We start from the raw sequence: 15374 nt of genomic DNA, 5'->3' as shown, positions 1-15374 counted from the left end.
GGCCTATGGAGAACAGTTAGCCTTGCAATAGTGAAAAACGAAAATGGCTGTAATTCACTATTAGGACATGCCACACACACCAGGGCATGTCCTACCTTATACTTACAATACACCCTGCCCTTGGGTCTACCATAGGGGTGTCTGATATGAATAAAAGGTAAGGTTTAGGGACTGGCAAGTGGTTGCACGTGCTCAGTCAACATGGCAGTACAAGATTGCACATAGGCTCTGCAATGGCAGGCCTTCGACACATTTTACAAGGCTGCTTCTGTGGGTGGCAGAACCAGTGCTGCCAGCCCACCAGCAGCATTTGGTTTACAAGCCCTGGGCACTCCTGGTGCACTGTACTATGGTCTGACAGGTAAAGCAAACCAGCCAATCCTGGATTCACTAATCCTTACATCAATTTATAATAAGGAGAGCATATGCACTGTAGCACCGGTCAGCAGTGGTAAAGTGCCCAGAGTCATAAAATAGCCAACAACAGGTCAGAAAAAATATAGGAGTAAGGCAAAAAGTTCAGGGATGGCCATGCAAAAAGGGCCAAGTCCAACACAACCGCCTTCCAGCCAAAACGCAGGATAGACCAATGGGCTTCCCTGCTTTGGGCGATAGAACATGGACCTGGCCTGCAAAAGCAGGGACATATTCAATTTCTACGTCATTCTGAACCCATTTCAATTCCCCGGTCCATACTCTCAGGGCCCACCAAGCTAATCCATGGGGAATCCTTCTCTTTACCTGTGGACACCACCTGTGCAGCATCTAACCTTAACTTGTTCACAGGTGTGTCCCAACAGACAGACAGCAAGTCACAGTGGCCACGGACAGTAGTCAGGGGCAAGACCCAGGCCTTATGCCTCTCAGGGCTCTCAAACCTTTGTAGAGTCACAGAGAGGGGGCAAAAGCCCCAGGTGCTTGGCACCCTTTGTCCACTCTCCCTCCTGTCAGGTCAGGTATGACATCCTGACACTGACCCACCAGCCCTAGGCCTGTACCCGGCGGTTGGACCAGAGACTGGGTTGGGCTCTCCCACATCTGGTCCTCCTCCTTGGGGCTCTGTACCCTTCCACCTAGAGGGGTACCCCTTCCAGAATTGTCAGGGTGCCTGTAGCAAGTGTCCTGCACAATTCGCCCACCAGTTTAGGAGTTCTATCCTGCAACTGGGCTTCTAGGTCAGGGGGGACGCCCTGAACGTGGTCCTCCAACCTAGGGTCTAAACCCTCAAGCTGCACCTGGGTCAGAGGCGAAGACTCCCTCACTCTGCACCCCCTTCCAGAGCACTGCACCCTCTCAATTGGAGTGGTACCCCTAGAAGCTACCCCGGTCAGGACACTGATTACAGTTGCCACTTCCTCCAGGTCAGACACCATCTGAACCTGGCTTCCCAACCCAGGGACCAAACCCTGCAGCTGAACCCTTGCCTGGCAACCCAGGACTTCCTTGGGAGCACATATGCTCCCCCCAAGGGTGACACATAACTCATGTGTTGTGTAACAGTCTGCCTGGTGCAGATCTCCAGCCCCCTGTCCACCTGACAGTGTGCGAAGATCCCCCAGGACAGAAGTGGTGTCACCATGGTCATTCACTGGTGATGCAGCCCTTCTGGCTGGCCCCTGACCCACTGGTTCCTCCACTGGGGACTCTTTCCCCTCTCACCCCTCAGTCTTGACCTCTGTACCCTCCTAACTGGAGCGGCACTGCCAAACACTACAACTGATGGAGGCCTGCTTACAGACACTCCCAGTTCACTAGACACTAGGGGATCCCCTCAACAGGCGGCTCATCAGGACAGCCTAGGCTCCCCACCTGGTGTTCCCCTAAAGAACCACCCAGGCCCTAAGACTGAGTTTTGGGCACCTTGGGACACTCAGCCCCCCACTCACTCCTTCTCCACTGAGATAGGACGCAAGCCCCTACCCCCTTCCCACTACACTGGGACCTAGCTGGGCTATACTGACGCACTTCCACCACTCTGGGTTGGAAGATAACTGAGCCAATCCCCACAGGGTCATTCCCCAATGCCTCTGCAGACCCTCTGCAATCCACCAAAAGGTCTGCCTCCAATGTGAAATCCCTGGGGTCAGAGTACTAACTCTACAACAGGTGGTGGCATAGCTCTGGAAAACGGGGACTTACAATATGCTCTCCCACAATTGGATCACACAGCCCCCTACAAGGGTTAACCAAACTATCCTTCACCTCACCATCCAGTGCCTCGCACACATACCCCACACCACTCTCCTGAGATTGGCAAGACAGTATCTGACTCTCTCTGTCACTCAACCCACACTCTTCTGGCTGTTCCTCAGACACACATACCAGGACATCAACCTTGGGGGAACCCCTCTCCCTGCACCTCTCATCTAGAGCAGTAGAGTGTTCCTCCTACCACTAGGACCATGAACCCCTGCACCAGTTTCCCCATTCTCCTTAGGGACACTGAGCACTACTGGAGCTACCTCATGTCCTTGATCTTCCCGGTGTATGTTAACCCCCTTCTTCAAGTCAAGCGCCACATCTCTGGGTGTATGTACTGCTCCCTCAGCACTAGATAACTCACTTTTGCTGCCACCACATGAGCTGGACTCCACCTCCAACTCAGCAAAGCTCACTTTCTGAGCTGCCCACTTTTTCTTTTCAGCTAAAGCTCGCTCAATTTCTTGCCCTCCCAGTCTAGCTGCCTCAGCCTCCGGTCACCAGCGCGAATCAGATTCCTGGGGATCCTCCCCCTCATACTCCTCCTCAGAGTTATCTGTTAGTGTTGCTTCCCAGCTTAACACCTCATAGCTATACAGGGCTGCCTCAAGATTCTGCCTTGTGGATCTCCTCTTCACAGGCAGCCCCCTCTCCTTGCAAAATATTTTTAGCTCCCCCATCTTGTAGATGTACAGGTGACAAAAGTTGACTTCCATTTTGACAAGGTCCAACAGGTGCAACAACTAACCAGAGTTCCAAAAAACAAATTCCAAAACGAAACAGAGAAAAATAGTATGTGGTTGCGTTTTGGTCTGCGTTCACAAGTAGTGTTCACCAATCACTGGACATGAATCACAAATGCAAGTCCAGAATCCTCACCGTTGACCACCAATGTTAGATTTTAGGGTCTCTAGTTGGCACAGGTAGGTACTTGTGACAAATAGTGACCCTTGCCTCTAGTCAGGGTAAGGGGGTACACTCCTAAAATAACCCCTGCTCACCCCCTTGGTAGCTTGGCACGAGCAGACAGGCTTATCTCAGAGGCAGTGTGTAAAGCATTTGTGACCACACACAGTAATCAAGTGACAACACTACAGATGGGCACCACACAAGTTTTATATCAAAAAAAGGTATTCTTTATATAGATTTAACACAAGACCATAAACGACAAAAATCCACTATACTGTACTTTAAATGGTAGTTTTAGGTTAGTACTGTTCAGTTCTTAAAATGTGACACTTTGAGTCAATGTACCTTACGATGAGTTACGCTTCCACAACAAAAGTTTTGCAGCGATGGAAATGAGGCAAAGTTCTGGCGCAAAGAAATAAAAACATGAAGATCTTCCAGATGCGGCACTCTTCTCCGATGATGCGAGAAGTCTCGATTAGATGCGTCAACTGCCGCGGCGATACCCTTGTTCCGCGAGGCGATGACAACAGCTTCGGCTGCAACACTCTTCTCAGACGTTACGAGATGCTTCCGCACAATGAGACAACTACAGCAGCGACATTCAAGATGCGAAGGCAGCAGCTTCGATGGCGGCCCGCTTCTCCATGGATGTGAGGCGCTTTTCTTGATGCGATGCAATATGAGAACTACTGCGGCGACATCCACGATGCGATGGCAGCATACTTCTTCTGAGTTGCGAGACGCTTCTCTCTAGGCGGTGCAATACGACAGCTACAGCAGCGACATCCAAGATGTGATGGCAGCGACGGCGACACGCTTCCTCTTAGTTGCAAGACGCTTATCTCGATGTGGTGCAATACGACAGCTACAGCGGCGACATCCACGATGTGACGGCAGCAGCAGCTTTTTCTTCTTGAGTCGTGCTTCCAGCTCCTTGCGACACAAAGTCCCTCAGAAGGCCCAAAACAGCAGCAGGCACTTCCAAAGAACTCTGGGGAGCTGGGGTTGAAGTCTGTGGTCCATGAGACTTCAGCAGGAGGCAAGCTCTGTTCCAAGCCTTTGGAGATCCTTACAAGTTGATGAAAGTACACAAAGTCCCTTTCTCCTCTCTTTGGAAATCAGGCAGCCACTGCAGGCCAATCCCCCAAGCAGCACTTCAGCTTAGGGATAGTTTCTTCAGGTTCCTCTTCTCAGGAAAGGTTTCTTCTTGTAGTCCAAAAGTGATCCCATTTCTTGGGATCAGGGTCCCAATATTTATACCCCAAAATCCTTTGTCCTCTGAGGGAAGAGGGGCCTCTGCCTAGTCCAAACCAGTTCTGGAGCACTTTGTTGACATGATTCCTTTTTTTTTAAACCTTTATTAGTTGCAGTCAACAGAGATACATGACAGTTACAGCATCAACAATACAATAAAGCATGATACTTGTGGTACATTCATTTGAGAAGCGTACATTTACACGGGCTGGTACATCACATTTAGGCTGGCCATAAGCACATTTCCCAGTAGTCAGCAGTGTGAGGACATCCGAACTAGAGCACATCACCCGCACACCCAGACCCATAGGGAGTGGGGAGCGTACAGTATTCTCGCATATAGGTGTAGTGCAAATCATGGAGGGGAGGTGTCCCATAACCCCCGAACCAAGGCTGTCTCAGTTCTTGCCAGTCGGCCATCAGCGTCACCGCTTATAGTAGTGTGTCATACGTGTGGCAGAGAGGGTGGACTCTTACGTCACTCTAGTGAGCGTTCAGTGTGTAGGAAATCTAAGTGCCAACTGCCAGAAGGCGGAGCCCAGTGTTCAACCATGCAAAGGCCAACTTTACCTACGCAAAGTCGCAGGATCCAACGTGTAGGTGTACCCCCTGCTGGTCTACTGTTGTAGGATATCACCCCTGTCTAGGCAAGGGGGACCATGTTCCCACCTATTGTACGACATGTAGTATTGTGAGTGTATCATGCAACATCCAATCATTCAGGGACCAGCTAACAGACCCTCATCCCCAGATGTGTCACTGTAAGTCGCCTGGGACATCCAGTAGAGCTGCAATGGGGACCAAAAATCCCTGGGTCTACAGCGGACGGGCAGCAATTCTGCATAGATGCCATGTTGGTCCTGGCAGTATGTAAGGTCGTCCAGCCAGTCCTTAAACTTCGGTGCCCTGCCTCTCCCCCACCTGCAAGCGATCCTCCTTTTAGCGAGGAGCAACGCGAGATCCACAAACCGACGGTCCGACTTGGGTATGTCCCTGGTATACCCCAGCACCATCACCACCGGGTCCAGTGGGATAGGGCCTGCAATCATGACTTGGAGCGCAGCATGCCAGCAGCATGTAAGATGGGACCCCCTCAGAGAAGCAAGTTATGGCCAAGGAACAGAGGGGAACAAAAACACATCACTGTAAACGGGTTGTTCCTTCAATGGCCCTACATTACACAGTCAATATACATCCTACTATTAAAGTTTGGTGACAAAAAAATTCTAAATACGGATTATTCAAAAATATATATACTTTCTTTTTCTTTTTTCATTTCGTATATTCTTTTACTTGAGAAATCATTTCATGAAAAGTGAATTTTTTTTAGAAGAGAGAATAATTTTTCAAAATACATATAAACATTTATACCAAAATATAAATATATACAAGATTAGTAAACACACAATAAATATAAAAGAAACATCTCCTGATATCTAACATCCACTACAAAATGCACACATACTCGCACCCATACCACAGTCAAACCACATTCACAAAAGAAAAGGGAGGAACTAAATTATAGTTGGCAAGGACTCAAATGCCAATTCTGGGGCCTCAAGATGCAATTATAGGCCGCTGTACCAGGTCGACGTACGTTTCGGTGGCTCTAAGCCACCTTCCTCAGGACCTTTTTCATCACACTTAATTTATCAGATATCAGGGAATCAGTAAACAAAGTGTAATTCAAAATCCGATTTAAATGATTCAGGACTCCAATGCTAGTGTGTAAAAGATTAATTCTACATCCAATTAGCTCTTATGTAGTCTTTAGAAATTTATCAAATCTCTTAGAGTGATCCAGCGTTCATGAATTGGAAGGATACTGCATACGTGAGTTGGGAGGGGGCTAAGTATAATACTCAGTAATTTTTATAAGTGCTGAGAATAATTTCAATTTCGGTTCGGACGTTGAAGTCTCAATGTACAAAGTTCTATGTCGTCACTTCAATCAGTGCTGTGAGTAAATTCAATTTTGGTTCGGTCCTAGATTCTATGTCGTCACCAGTTCTCACACAGCCGCGTCGATTCCCCTCACCACTGCAAGTAAACGCGACCAGTATTCCTGTATCGCTCTACACTCCCAGGCCAAATGAAGGAAGCCCGCGCCTTCCGCACGGCATCGTGCGCACCTATCATCCTCTGAGAGGTGAGATCGCAGCTTTCTGACTGGCGTGTAATAATATCTTTGTACAAATTTATAGTGAATGATTTTCAAGCGACAGCTGGAAGAAATGTTAGCCGTGACCGAGCAACAATACTTCCACTGCTCGTCAGTGAGTTCAGCATTTAGTTCAGAGCGCCAGTCAACCCGCGCTTTAGATACAGCCGGTGGACGCTGCTCGCGAATGTTAGTATACAGTTTTGACACCAAGTGTCTCCCATCCGACACCAGTAACACATGCAAAGGCAGAACAGTCCCCGGTTCCTCTGGGAAGCTAGGGAGTATGTCCCGCATGCCCTGACGAAGTCTAATATAGTAAAACACCTCCATCGGTGTCGGGGGACCAGCCCGAAATATCTGATCTTTTGTACGGAACAACCCGTCCTGGAACAAGTCACCCCATGTATTAAGGTGAACGCGTTTGCACATGGATCGAAATCCATTTTCCAGTAAAAGTGATAGCTTCGGGTGGTACGCAAGGGGCATTGCAGGTGAGTAAAGCATGGGAGCTCCAAGCAGTTTAGTCACTCTCCTCCAGGAGTCAATAGTACAAGTTACTGTTGTAGCAAGCGTCTCGACATCACTAATCACTCCCATGAGCATGCCTTTGAGCGGGAGCGGATGCACTATCCAATCTTCAGCAGCAACCTGCGGCATAAAGGGAGCGGGGCTAACCCAGTGATAGGCGTACTGCGCCTGAGCACTGAAATAGTACACTTCTAGATCCGGCACATCGAATCCACCCCTGTCATACGGCTGTGTCAAGACGGCCCAACTAAGGCGCGGTTCTTTACCTCCCCAAAAGAGGCGAAGCAGCTCAGTTCGTAGTCTCTTAAAGAAATATGTCCCCGGGTAGTAGGGAATGTTCTGGAATAGGTATAGGAAACGCGGAAGGATGACCATCTTTATCAGGGAGGCTCTACCTGCCATCGAAAGTGGGAGGGCCAACCAGCGGGTCACATTGTCGGTCAATTGTGAAATAGCCACTCCGTAATTCAGACGGATAGTGTCCTCTTTATTGAGCGATATCTCAATGCCTAGGTATCTTAGGTCCGAGTTGCACCACTCTAAGGGGTAGTCCAATGGGAATTGGTCAACTGAGGCCGTGAGGGGGAAGAATTGCGACTTCTTCCAGTTAATGTGCACTCCGGATATGCCGCCAAACACTATAAATTCTCTCAGAAGTGGGTTGAGGTGTTGCTGCGGGTGCCGCACATACAGTGTAACGTCATCCGCATAAAGGGAAATCCCTAGCTGCCTTTGGTTACAGTTAAAGGCGCTGGCCTTATGTAATTGCCGGATCCTGCATGCCAGTGGTTCAATTGCCAAGGCAAAAAGCAGGGGCGACAGGGGGCAGCCCTGCCTGGTCCCTCTCGTGATCGGCATCTGTGCGGAAAGCACACCATTAATGATGACCCTGGCGACTGGGGAAGTGTAAAGCAGGTTCACCCATGAGATGAATATCCGAGGGAACCCCATTCTACTCAAGATAGCCATGAGATAGCCCCACTCCACTGAATCGAATGCTTTGGTGGCGTCCAGAAACACAACAGCGACCGGCAGTTCAGGCGCTATGGTGGGTATAAGGGAGAACAGTGTGCGAAGGTTATGCGACGTGGCCCGCCCTGGGACAAATCCAGATTGGTCTGGTAGCACCAGGGTAGTCATGAGCAGGGACAGCCTAGTCGCCAGCACTTTGGCAAGTATTTTTGCGTCGCAATTCAGCAGCGAAAGGGGTCTATAGGCGTCGGTATCTAACAGGTTTTTTCCTGGTTTCAGAAGTGATGTGATCGCTACCTCCCTCATTGAGCCTGGCAGTATCCCCACCTCAAGCGACTCTTCAAAGACTTCCTTTAGCACCGGTGCCATGATGTCGATATAACACTTGTAGAATTCGTCCGGAAGGCCGTCCAGCCCTGCAGCTTTGCCATTACTGAGGGACATGATCGCTTCCCTGATCTCATCTAGTTCGACAGGACATCCCAGGAATGCCCTGTCGCCGTCACTCAGCCAGCATAACGCTATGTCATCTAGGAAGTTACCGAACTCCACTTCGCCTTCCTGCTGTGTGGAGTACAACCATTTGTAGTGCTGCAGGAAGGTGTCCTGTATCCTTTTAGTATCTTGGTAGGTCCCGCCATTGCCATCAGCTATTTCTAATATGTGGGTGGCATAGCGCTGATGCCTCGTAAGCGCCGCGAGTACCTTTCCCGGCCGATCCCCCTCACAATATCACCTAGCCATCCAGTACTTGCCTCAGAATTTCACCTCTCTGGCAGCTTCCTCCTCAAAGGACGAGAGCTTGGTCCTAAATTCCTCCGCCAGGTCAGGGCAAGGATTTCTGACCATCTCAGCTTCTAGAGCTTTAAGCTCTAATTCAAGTTTAGTCAACGTGCGCACTATGACCCTGAGTATACCGCAGCTCTTAGCAATCGTGACGCCCCTTAGAGTCACCTTAAAGGCTTCCCAAATCGTTTCCACCTTATCGACTGACCCCTTATTTCTAGGGAAGAATGCTTCTATCTCCTCACCAAGTTCATGCTTAAAGATAGGGTCAAGCAGGGCAGAGGGGAAAAGCCGCCATGGCGGACGCACTCTGGCATATCCAGGCATCTCCAATACAGCCAAGACAGGGCAGTGGTCTGAGTAGGTACGAGGTAGATGTTTCACCTGAATGATACCCCCAGCCAGGCCTCGTGAGATAAAACAGTAGTCAATCCTCGCCCATGAGCGTGCGTGTGTTGTGAAATGAGTGCCTTCTCTAGACGCAGGGTGGGTGTGTCTCCAGCTATCTATCAGTCCTGCCTCAGTCAGTATACCTTGAAGTGTGTCTCGAGCTTTCGTGTTGTACTGTCCACTCCCATCTGACCTGTCTGCCCCAGGAGTCAGTGATAGGTTGAAGTCCCCCCCCCAGATTATGTGTGTGGCTTCGATCTCCAATACATGAGCCCACAATGCTAGGAAGAAACCGGGTGTGTCAATATTGGGCGCATAACAATTCACAATTATGATCACATCAGTGCCCAATCTGCCCCAAAGGATCACATACCCCCCCTCAGTGTCCACCCTCGCTCCCAACCTTTGGAACGGCAGTGCTTTATTGATCAGGATGACTGTACCTCTCGAGTAAGTGGAATATGAGGAAAACTCCCTCACAAGTGCCCATCTATTTGCAAATTTAGGGTCACTCCGCGGGTTCAGGTGGGTCTCCTGAAGCATCGCTATCTGCACATGATGCCTATCTAAATATGCAAGTACATTTCTGCATTTTCTGGGGTCATTAAGGCCTTGAACATTCCAGGACATTATTGAGACGTTATTCAAGGCGTTATCACCCATGCTCACCATCGTACTCCTGAAAAAAGCCCACGGCCAGGGCGCCAGCCCTCACCCGTATTGTACCAAGTACAAGTCTCTCTGCTGTTTGGACCATTCGCATCTCCCATCCAAGAACGCTTACAAACACACTGACATTAACCTCTGCATTCATGCCATGTACATCTCCCGCAAAACTGCCTCTAGGCTCAACAACGCATACCCCAACAGTCATACACCCCCCCAGTCCCCAAGCGCAGCATTCCAACTCCCACGCTCCAAGTCCTCCCCCTCCCACTGAAGCAACCCAAACTTGCCAGTACCATATCCCCTCCCCCCGCCCCAAACCCCGTACTCAAGAACCAAAGAAGAACCGTGTGGGGAATCCCCTTCTGGGGGCATCAGAGGTACACACCAATACACCCCAACACTCCCCTCCCGCCCCGCATATGTCATACGGGAACAGTCAGAGAAGGGGGGGTGGTGCCTGGCATACATTACCCCTGCAGGTCAGGGCCTGTCCATCATACCAGCGTCTCTCACGGCAGCCTCCCCAGTTGGAGAAGATGCCAGTCAAGGCAAGTGAGCCGTCCATATATCAGCTGCCGCTCACACCTCCTCCAATATCGCCACCCTCCTGATCATTCCAATAACAATCCCAACCTTGGATCACAGTGTACGAATCCATCTGTCCTGCCACAGCCAGTCCACAAAGCGATGAATCCGCCATCCAGTTCCCCAAAACCAGGTCAGGACCTCCAAGGCAGAGATAGGTTATAGGATCCAAACCCTATGACAGTACAACATCAGGAGATAAACCAACCAATATCCCAAAGGCACACTCAGTCTTCAGCATGCTCGACTGGGTCTCCGCCTGCATCTCCATTCTCCTCGTTTCGCCTGTCTCTTCTAGTAGCGAGGAGTTTCTTAACATAGTCCTCAGCCTGCTGCGGATTCGTGAAAAAATATCGTTTGCCCTGATGGGTCACCCTGAGACGTGCCGGGTACAGGAGTGCGTAATCCACCTGCATGTCCCTTAGCTTTTTCTTTACATCCAAAAACTTCTTCCGCTGCTCCTGCACCAGAGGCGTAAAATCCGGGTATAGTGAAAAGTGTACACCATCACAAGACAGGTTTTGATTCATCCGTGCTGCTCGTAGTGCCGTGTCGCGGTCGCGGTAGTTGAGTAACCGGGCGATAATAGGCCGCGGCTGCGCCCCTGGCTTGGGCTTCGGGCCCAGAGAGCGGTGCGCCCTTCCGACGATAAATTGACTGGAGAAGGCCTCCTTGCCCACAGCAGTGATGAGTATTCTCTCTACATATTCCTCCATACGGCCAGTGTTGGTGGACTCCGGAACACCCGTGACGCGAATGTTATTGCGCCTGCTCCTCGCCTCTAACTCCTCATTCTTTGCCGCTATTACTCGCAGAATATTGTCAATTCTGGAGAGGCGCGTATCGTGGGATGTCGAAGTGTCCTCCGAGGCAGAGATACGCCGCTCCGCTTCCGTCAGGCGTTCCTCGTGGACCTCCAATTTCTGCGCAACCCCATCCATCCTTGAGGACAAGCGGTCCACCTTATCCACTATCGTGGCGAAGCCCTGCCTCATCTCCTCCATCAGTACTCGCATCTCGGGGGCCATGGGCGTGGAGTGGGGCTCAGTGCCCGATGGACCTTGGGCACCGCCAGCGCCAGTCGTGTTACGCAGCAGTTTCTTAGGGGCCGCAGGCTCAAAAGAGAGCTTAGGTTGTTTGTCGTTCTTGCCCATTGTGCTCCGCCTGTAGGGGCCTGAGGTGCCCGGCGAGGGGAAAGCGGTGTGGTGCTCACTGCCCTTCGATGATTCTTCGTGCATTCGCGCCCTCCTATATAGCGTTTGCGCCTGAGGCAGCGCCGTCCGTGTGAGGAGCAGGCCAGCAGCGCCCAAGTGAACCTCTCACCTCGCCGTGTCCCGGTTCCAGTGACCAAGGCCAGCCGAGATTGCACACGAGGGGGGCCGAGGCCCCAGCTGGTCACGTTGTGTGGGTGGCAGGCAGCGGTGCGCTGGAGAGGAGTAAAGAAGGTCCGGCCTCGAGAAGCACCGGGGGGTGGTGGGAGGTGGGGTGAGGGGAGGCCCAACGCGCCGCCAGCGGGCAGCGACACCCGCAGTCCGGTCACAGCCTGTGACCCCCAGCGGCCTCCTGACGCTCCTCAACCCCCTGCACCCAGAAGCAGCACGCACACAGAAGGATCGGGGGCAGCGCCGGCAATTCGCAGTCCAGGGCCGGGGGCCCGGTCAACCTCCTTTAGGCCCAGGCGGTAGCTGCTGGTCCCGCCCGCACCTTCAGCAGGTCTCAGGATCGCCGTCCAGCACTCCTCCACGTTGTTGCGGTCAGAGGAGGGGAGAGAATCACCGCCGCCGCTATCCACTGAGACCCGGCAGGCCCCCGCACACCCCGGGCAGGTCACTACGTCTCCGAGGCCTACCTGCCTCGTGTCGATCCCCGACCTCGCGTGGCTCGATGCCCAGCCACCGCGCCCACTCTCCGCACCAGTGCGTCCCGGCGAAAGTTCTCAGTCGGCTGAGTTCAGCATCGAACGTCGGATCGCCCCCAAACTTGGACAGGAGCTGCAGGATAGGTAGGCCCACACTCGCTGGAAGTTTCAGGCGGCCACCTGCAGGCAAACAGGATAGAATCAGGATGGTTCTGACCAGGCAGCCAGAGCCTCACTAAAGTGCGGCCATTAGCTCGTGCGCCCTCTAGCGCCCTTTGACATGATTCCTTATCTCCTTTCACAGTGCAGGGCAGAGACATCAGACGCACCACAGGGGTGGAGCCAGCACTGTGGGGGTCAGGCACAGTCCTATTCAGGTCCCAGTTGCAACTCTTCCCTCCCATCTAGATGCAGATCTCTTTATTCAACACTGGGTTGACTCACCCTGTCTCATGGAATCCCCCAGCCATGTCACTCAAACCCCAGACAAGAAATACACAACCTAGCAGAGGCAGGCTTGGCTAGTTAGGCAAGAAAATACCAACTTTATAAAAGTGGTATTTTCAAACACAGAATGTTAAAACCAACTTTACTAAAATATGTATTTTATCATTCTGAGTTCAGGCACACTAAACTTGAATTTCTACCATGTTCCCCGAGTCAGTTGGATTATAAAATGTAATATTCTAACTGCCCATTCTGGCATATGGAGAACAGGTAGCCTTGCAATAGTGAAAACGAAAATGGCTGTAATTCACTATTAGAACATGCCACACACACCAGGGCATGTCCTACCTTATACTTACAATGCACCCTGCCCTTGGGCCTACCGTAGGGGTGTCTGATATGAAGAAAAGGGAAGGTTTAGGGATTGGCAAGTGGGTGCACGTGCTCAGACAACATGGTAGTACAAGACTGCATATAGGCTCGGTAATGGCAGGTCTTAGACACATTTTACAAGGCTGCTTCTGTGGGTGGCACAACCAGTGCTGCAAGCCCACCAGCAGCATTTGGCTTACAAGCCCTGGGCACTCCTGGTTCACTGTACTAGGGTCTGACAGGTAAACCAAACCAGCCAATCATGGAATCACTAATCCATACATCAATTTATAATAGGCAGAGCATATGCACTTTAGCACTGGTCAGCAGTAGTAAAGTGCCCAGAGTCATAAAATAGCCAACAACAGGTCAGAAAAAGTATAGGAGGAAGGCAAAAAGTTCAGAGATTACCCTGCAAAAAGGTCCAAGCCAAACAGAAAGGCATTCCAGAATGCGACAAGATAGAGCATCCTCTCCAGGGGGGAAGCAGAGAACAGACAGCAACGATGGTGGCAAAGTACCAAGGTAGTGGTGGGATCTTAACCATTGTATGAGATAGGCCTTTCATACCTAATTCATCACTGAGTTATAGTCTACAAGGAACGAGAGAGATCAGAGGCAGGAAACCTTCTTGTCAATGTGTGTGGGTGTACTTGTGGGTGTACTTGTAAAGCGCACTGCGACTCCATGGAGTATCCTGGCGCTGAAGACCGCTGGGGAACCCGTCCTGGTTTTCCCTGTGAGATGGTCCCTTTCTGGGTATCTCCAAGGTGAAACCAGGCATCCCCGGCGTCTGTGGGGAGCCGTTGTAGAGATGAGGCAAGCTTAATGCCCAGAGTTGCCGCGTGTGCTCCCTGGTTTGAGTAGGCACCGAGGTGAGAATTATCGAGTCCGTTTTGACCCTGGTCCACGACCCTGCCGCATCGGGAATTGAACCCTGGTCCTGGGCCGTTCTCTGCTTACGACGAGCTCAGCTCGTCATCAGCCACGGTGGTCGTGTGCGGATGACGAGCTGAGCTCGTCATCTAACGCGGCTTTTGGAAAAAAGCCGCACAGCGGAAAAATAACCGCAGCAGCGATGCGGTTAATCAGAGTATGAGGAAGGCTATCCACACTGTGGGAAGCTGTAGCGGCTTAAACCACAAAACTGTGGTGTTTCGGTCGACAAAGAAGGCACGCAGGATCTTAGGGTGCAGGGCGGTGATTGTTAGCACGGTCCACAGGCACACCAGTATCAGGTCCAGCCCATGGCCCAAGTAAAATATCATATAATGCCTCACAAAACGGTAGCACTGGCTCAATCCCTGACTGACGCGGATGAAGAACCTCAATGAGGGGGTCTGTAGATTTCTCCACTGAAGGCAGAGTCAAATGTAAAACATCAACCACCCTTTTTAACTTATCTGCAAAGGAACAGCTGGCCTCTGAGGACAGGCCAGGAGGAGACCGAAGGCCAGAAGCCGGGGATGATTCTAACCTGCTTGCTTCACCTAACTCAGAAATCCAGCTATCCCTCATAGGAGGATCTGTAGGCACTGGTTGCCCAAAAAGAACCCCTTCCTCATTTCCATCCACAAGCCGTTCTTGTTAAGCCCCCACAGAACCATGAATTATCGGCTCCGTATATGGAGTCAATCGACACAGACATATCGCCATATAGATCTCGGGATGAGAAAGTGGACGTCGGATGGCACTGACAGCAATGCCGACAAAATGAGTAGAGGGGATGTCGACGCCTCAAGACCCTTAGCAGGGTTGGGTACTGACTCCGGTTTGGAGCCCATCGGCACCACCTAAACATATCCTGGAGGAACAACTGACGCCACTCCAGAGTCATTCGGCACCACAGGTGTGAACCCCAAAGGGCTGTGCATCATCATCACTGTGTAAAAAGGGTCTAACTACAGATGAGGAGGAATCTATTGTCAAGGACGCAGTAAGTGCACCCACCACCTCCTTGGAGCACAAAGACGCTCCAGGGGAAGGTGAGGACCCACATATAATAGGAAGAACATTATAATACTCTTTCATCAGGGCCCGAGACTCCCCGGCTCCAGGAATGGCAGGGAGGCATGGAAGTGTCTCTTGCATGGAGTCCTCAGCACAAGGGCATTAGGAGCTACTTGAAACCTCATAGAGAGTCGAAGAAGCCACGGAAAACCGTGACTGCGAGCACTTATGATAACACTTACAGAGGGACGTGGGCAAGGACTTGGACAGCTTCCACCGTTCGTTCAC

This window comes from Lissotriton vulgaris, chromosome 4_1 (assembly GCF_964263255.1).
Source record: "Lissotriton vulgaris chromosome 4_1, aLisVul1.2, whole genome shotgun sequence".
NCBI lineage: Eukaryota > Metazoa > Chordata > Amphibia > Caudata > Salamandridae > Lissotriton > Lissotriton vulgaris.
This window is presented reverse-complemented; position numbering follows the sequence as displayed.